The sequence below is a fragment of the Montipora capricornis genome, chromosome 6 (assembly GCF_036669925.1).
Source record: "Montipora capricornis isolate CH-2021 chromosome 6, ASM3666992v2, whole genome shotgun sequence".
NCBI lineage: Eukaryota > Metazoa > Cnidaria > Anthozoa > Scleractinia > Acroporidae > Montipora > Montipora capricornis.
Window position 1 is genome coordinate 71,477,091 of NC_090888.1, and position 6,957 is coordinate 71,484,047.

Here is a 6,957-nt window from a genome sequence, read left to right on the forward strand (position 1 = left end):
AACAACAGCATTGAGTCTTTAGCCTTTAATCCGCCGGTTTGTCTTAGAAACTACTGTATAGTTGCTTGTTGCGATTCTTCTATGTTAAATTATCAGAAAAACTTATTGGCGTAAAAATGCGTATACCTTTACCTATTCCGAAACAAAAAGGCGTAAAGATTCGTTATTTATATACATGTTTCCGTGGTCCGCATAGAAGCGCTAACACACTCCTTTTATGTTATGCTTTTCACGGCGCCTTCTCGCGTCCCGCAAAGAAGCTCACAAATACAGCTTCCGTTTCCAAATCTTTTTGCTTGCTTGTGACAGAGTAAAACACAAAAGTCTTGATTTACGATGAGCATCGAAAACCAATTCCTAGCATCCCATGACACGCCACACTTACGTACCAACACCATGAGATTTACCAACAAGCCACGATTAAACGTGTAAGGAACAACATAACACCCTCGTACACGTCATGTTCTATGACACCTGACGTTTCGTTGTCCGATTTTCGGAGTGACGCGAAGTGCCATGGCTCCGTAACTTTCATGAAATTAGCTATTTCACACAGTGGTAAGAATGGTAAAACGTGTTTGCTTTTGGTGGGTAGGTTAATATTATAGACGAAAAGTATTAGAGTTTAGGTGTACTTTAAGCCAAGTGAGTAAATTTTTATTTAGCAGGCACCATATTTATCAAGGATCGTGCAAGATTTTACTCAGTTGATTCATGGCACCAGTATTAGTGCAAACTACTCAGCAACTATAACCATCTAATTAATGTCTCGGGTGCACTTATCTTCCTTTTGACCTTCATAGATTGATATTTTAAGGTCAGCAAGGTGTTAATCATTGGAAAGCATCAGCACGTACACGATAAATACAATAGTAATACTTCATGACTGGACGGGTCACTTGAGCTTACTCGAGCAATACGCAAACAGTGCATATTCCTGAGTTATGCTGTTGACGGAAACCACGTTAGTTGTTGATTGGTTCGCACTTGATAACTGCCACTCACTTTTGTCTTTTTTGACATTGATTGGCCATCACTTGGTCCAATATTCGACAGCACGCTTGGCTGCTTGGAGCCTATAAGCCTGTCTCTTTGAGTCCCGGGTTTCACAACTCTGAGGTGCGGCATACCAACTTGATCACTCGTTAGTTTTGAAGGTTCCCAACGACCGAACTACAAGATGAAAACGCTGTTTGCCTTGGCTTTTCTCTTTTGCCTTTCTTTCGGTAAGTTACCGATTTTCAAGTTTTTAAAGTATTTCTCATAAAGGAAATTAAGCTTAGACCCTCACAGGAGTAATCAATGTCGAAATTTTGAATCTGGATCACAGTCGAAGTCTTCAACATTTCACAGTTTCCTCACTAACATTTGTTGTTGACTGAAAACTAACCAGGGTTTTCTTATAGATAAGCACCAAAGCTTTAACAAAGGTAGCTTCATAGTCTTTCGTCTTTCTGCATGTTAAGTTTCGTCCTTCCGATTAAGGGTTTGCTGTAGTCAATCCGTGCTTTGCTCTTTCCGAAAGTTTCAGTATTAAAACTGAGTGTTAACATCAAACACCTCAGGAAACCTAACCTCTCAATAATTTATCTGCTTACTAAGAAACAAATCAACCGTTCAAGAATACCCACGTTAATTGCTTTTAAACTAAGGTTCCATTTTAGTGAACATGTTGACACCCACTCGTTTGGAGAGCAAGCCGAGTTGATACAACAACAATATTTTTATTTTACGAGTTTAGATAGTCGCTCAGAATTAGTATAGCTATTCTAGGCAAGATATTTAAACTCATGAGTGCAGTTTATTGGAAAGTGAAATGAGTACAGTGTATTGGATGAAATGGCCTCAAAGCCTTCATTTAGAATGGTACTTGGAAAGCGTCGGTATTAGGTCAAATGTGTGTGTATCGCTATCTATCACATGTGATCAGATATCGAGGGGAGAAAGTGCATTAAGTTCTTACCCGCCAAAATCAGTTGAAAGAAGTTGGAAAGTTAGATATTAGCAATAAGGCACTTAAGCTATCCCTCTAATATATTTGGTCGGAAAGAATGCGGACATTTATCATTCTTTCATGAATCGTAATCATTCCTTTCAGGTTCCTGTTGCAACAGATATGCTACTAATGTTTTTAGGCTAAAGGTGAATTCACATACATACAGACTCCAGGAGGTTCCCATATTAGGCAATGTAAATCTTTGAATCCCATCGGACACAAGACTCACTGAAAGGAAAATAAGAGCATCCGTCCCACCTTTTAACCGATTTTCTGCATCTATCCTGGGCAGCCGTAGCCCAAAACAGTTAAGAATAGTTTCTGGCACTAAAACTGTCTTTTCACTTGAGAACATTTAGACTTAATAGTCTCCTCAGGCGCGGCTGCTTTGGGCAAACATACAACGCCGTCTGATTAGCTCAGTTCCGACAGCTTTCAGGGCTGTGGAAAGTGGTTTCTGACAAGTTTTTTTTTTTCATTGCAGCTTCTGGACTCAAGTGCTACACCTGTACCAGTACCAGTCTGGAGGAATGCGAGAAGGCTCAAAAGGAGACAGACTGTGTTTCTTCCGCCTTTGATCGGTGTGCGACGATTAGCACGGATTTCACGATCGCTAGTGTTGAGTTTCATCAAATCATGTCAAGCCAAGTCATACTGCGATACGTACGAAACACTATTAAAACCCTGCAATGATGCTGGTGGAAAATGCAAACTAGATTGTTGCGACACAGATCTCTGCAATGGTGGTTCAGCGCCCGTGGTCAGCGTCCTCCTGATGGTGGCATGCGCAGCTATGTCCCTTTTGCGTTAAGTGAAAAGGACGGAGATCTCAAGTGTGCAGCATTTATCATAATTGGATACTTCATAATAAACTAATAATAGTAATAATTACATAGTGAATAGCGTGAAAATTAAAAGGACTTTAGTACGGTTGCATTAAACACTGAGAGAGCATTTTTCGTACAGCAGATGAAGGCATATAATTAATATCGCTTGGCGAGATATTAAACGAGATCCCTTTAATTTTATTTTAATATGACACCTATCAAAATAACAATATAACCGTAAGCTTTCCTTGGTACCACCGTTCTCGCTTCAGCAGAACCTAAGTCATTCCAGTATTCAGAGTCCTTCCCTCAACCCCCCCCCCCCCCGCCCCCCTTGTTCCATGAAAATGGAGGAATGATCTGTCAAAGTGCTTTCAAAAGAGTTATTTCCTCCCACGCGCACGATCAATGTATGGCGTGGCATAACATTATAACACCCATTGCATGCGCAGTAAGGAAGCGCTAACAGCGTCCTACACTCTGTTGTTATTGGTTAACTTTTTCCTTTTCTGATTAATTGGATGAAATTCTAGTAGGCCACGCCCTTGCGAAATGATACCCCAGTTTTTTGGGAATTCCTAGGAATTCCCAAGTTTTCCCACATATGACTTCGGTAATGGCTTGACATTCTCTGTCTTTGTTTTTCTTTTGACGCACGATAACTTAAAAAATGTGTATATCTATAAAAACCGCTTAAAAAACTGCAATAAATTTCGCTTAAAACTCAGCCTCGTCAGGCATGTTCCGCCATCTTGGATTCAAGATACTCTGGTAAACAGTGTATGATGATGCACCAAGTGTCTTGGCTAGTCCACAGACTTCATGTAAGGCCTCACATAGGGTGTCTCACGTTCCTCCTTCGTCAAGTATTACTCTAGGAGTTTTATCTAGAGTTTTATCCAACGAGGAACCATTAATAACAAATACTAATTGGTAATTTTAAAACACAGAGTCATGTTTTGTGCACGGCATGTTTTTATAGTGAAGTATTCACAACAACTTCAATATCTGAAATTGTGATGTGCATATTTCGCGGATCGACAGCGGAGAAATGCCAAAATGGAAAGAGGTTTTGGGTTTTAAATCATCGCGGTATTACAGTTTCAACAAAAGAATACAGAACAAAAATGAATCCAACAATAACTTTTTATCTTTTTAAGCTATAAACAGTAACAATTTTAATTTTATGACGTCCTTGGGCAAAGAACAATAGAATGCTACATTTCATTGACAAAAACGTTATTTGAGGCTTTACACAAAAACTGACATGGATTTCGTTGTGAGGCTTGTTGTATAGTTTAGTCAAATCATGTGAGCATAAACAGTAACAAAATATTTCGATTATATTATGTCCTTATGAAGCTGACAGTTAATTGACAAAGCACTCTGTTTATTGTAGCTTGCTCGCTCGTCGCTTGAAACGTTAGGTTTGCTTTGAATTTGATTAACTTAAGCTTAAGTTAAGTTAAATCTCAGTTGCTTTGCTTGCTTTTTGCTCGCTGGCGGTGACAAAGTTGGCTCACTGCACGATGTCGAGTTTACTCTCGTGTGGCTCGCTGGCCGATAGTTTGCTACAGTTGTCGTTTGCTTTTGCTTTGCTTAGATTCAATTCAGTTTAAAGAGGTTTCTCAGCTTCTTTCGTTGCTTTATGCCCGCTAGCGTTGTCTGGATTTGGCACGCTGGTCGAATTTGGCACCGTGGCCGAGTACTCTTTTGGCTCGTTGGCCGATTGTTGAGCTTGCTAGCTCGATAAATATACCACAGTGGCACTTAAGTAAAGTAAGTACAATCACGTAGAATTGGTAATAAAAACAAATAAAACTTATAAAAACGGGTGAAAATGACGTTTTTCTTACCTCAACTTGGTCTCAACTCCACTCGATGAATGCCAAAGCCGGTGAGCATTGACGATCAGAAACATGCGGCCTTTACGTCACAATCTCTGCAATTTTCACTACGTCATTGGAATCTCAGGAATCTTACCTTACACTCAGGAATCTTACCTTACAAACAGACCTCTGGATCACTCGAGATTAATTCCGCCTGCACAGTACTTTCGCATGGCTCTATAATGCTGCCGCCTCGCAGTCTCGCGTCTTCGCTCGGCTGGCTCGTTGGCAATAATTCCATTCCTTCTTCGTGTTGATGAGAGATCCTTTCGCCACTCGGTTGATTCTCACGCTCTCTGCTATTTGTCCTAACATGGCATCATTACCATACACTCCAGTCACGGACATTTTGAACTCTTGTCGTTCCTTCTCATGCTTTTCTACGCAATGTCTCCATCCATAATGCTGATTTTTCGTCTCGATTCTCTAAGCCCCCCTCGTGCTCCGTGCCTCTTGTATAGGCATTTCTGGCTGTCTCACCAATGTACTTATTTTCGCATCCCTGGCACTCAATCTCGTACGTCACACCGTGTGCATTACATGGACCTTTCCCAGCTTGTTTACAAACCAGGCAGTCTTCTCTCCCACACCTTTGCTGTTTGAACGGATTGGACTTTTGTAGCACTTCTTCCAGTGTTGTACCTGTCTTCTCCACCACCTTTATCTTATACCCCTGGTCTCTGATTTCACCGTGGCATCCAGGTGTCGCAGGCACGAATATAACCGCTTCGTCTCCACCTCTCTTGCCCATACAAGAGGCACGGAGCACGCGGGGGGCTTAAAGAATCGAGACGAAAAATCAGCATTATGGAGACATTGCGTAGAAAAGTATGGGAAGGAACGACAAGAGTTCAAAATGTCCGTGACTGGAGTGCATGGTAATGATGCCATGTTAAGACAAATAGCAGAGAGCGTGAGAATCAACCGAGTGGCAAAAGGATCTCTCATCAACACGAAGAAGGAATGGAATTATATAAAACTTCCTAGAGTAATACTTGACGCAGGAGGAACGTGAGACACCCTACGTGAAGCCTTACATGAGGTCTGTGGATTAGCCAAGACACTTGGTGCATCATACACTGTGTACCAGAGTATCTTGAAACCAAGATGGCGGAACATGCCTGACGAGGCTGAGGTTTCAGCGAAATTTATTGCAGTTCTTAAAGCGGTTTTTATAGATAAACACATTTTTTAAGTTTTAAGTGTATTAACTCCAAGATCGTGCGTCAAAAGAATAACAAAGACAGAGAATGTCAAGCAATTACCGAAGTCCATCTAATTCTTTTATCCCTTCGACAAACGAACTTTCTGAAGCATTCCCACATATACAAGTAAGCCAAGCCTGAGAAGCTTGGACGTTTTAGGAATTGACGATTATGGTCTCTCAACAGGCTTGGAATTCCTAGGAATTACTAGGAATTTCAAATTATGTTAATAGCAAAACTTAGTGAGTTAGAACTTTTTGGATTTTTTGGGAATTGAACGGCAGGTTAGTTTTGCAGGTTGCAGGTTGCAGGTTGCAGGTAAATTTACTGTGACTGTTACATGAATAGCTAACCTTAGGCCTAATTAGGCCTAAAAACGTTTCTTTAGGCCTCCTTAGGCCTAAAAACGTTTCTTTAGGCCTAATTAGGCCTAAGGTTAGCTATTCATGTAACAGTCACAGTAAATTTCAACCTGCAACCTGCAACCTGCAAAACTAACCTGCCGGGAATTGAAAGCTAAAAGGGCACTGTGGACTAGGAATTTATGAAAATCCTTAGGAATTCCACTCAATTATTCAACTTTAGGTTACTTGAGTGAGTCGAAAATCTTGAGAATTTTGTGCAATAGTAGTGAATGTGCCAGTGAGACAACAATCAAAGTTTAAGTGCCTTTTTAGGAGTTGATTTTATCTCATGTCTTGAAAAAATTAGCTAAACTTCAACCTTAAATACATGTATAACACTCTTATTCAAAGCATGCTGATGTGAATGTGATATCTTTCGAGTTAATTTTACTGCTGGACTCTCGGAATCATCCACTCGTCTTCCTCTCGGTCAATCAGCAGTTAAAGCACACTATTCATCAAAGGAAGTATCTATAACTGCAGACAAATCGACGAAAGCCTGCCTAATTGGTGACTCGATAGTCAAGAACATTGAATCTAGGAAATTATCCCGTGCCTTCAGGAAAAAGGTTAAGGTTGAATGTTCACGAGGATCAAAGATTAAAGATATCCGTGATAAAGCAAATGAGCTTCTTG

At 40.5% G+C, this 6,957-nt stretch overlaps 1 long non-coding RNA gene across 1 annotated transcript; it reads left to right on the forward strand.

Moving 5' to 3' along the window:
- The first annotated feature begins 1,048 nt into the window (after positions 1–1,048).
- On the forward strand, positions 1,049–3,077 carry LOC138050823 (uncharacterized). Its single transcript, XR_011132704.1, has 2 exons — positions 1,049–1,226; positions 2,481–3,077. It is a non-coding gene; the product is annotated as an uncharacterized lncRNA (long non-coding RNA).
- Positions 3,078–6,957: the final 3,880 nt, after the last annotated feature.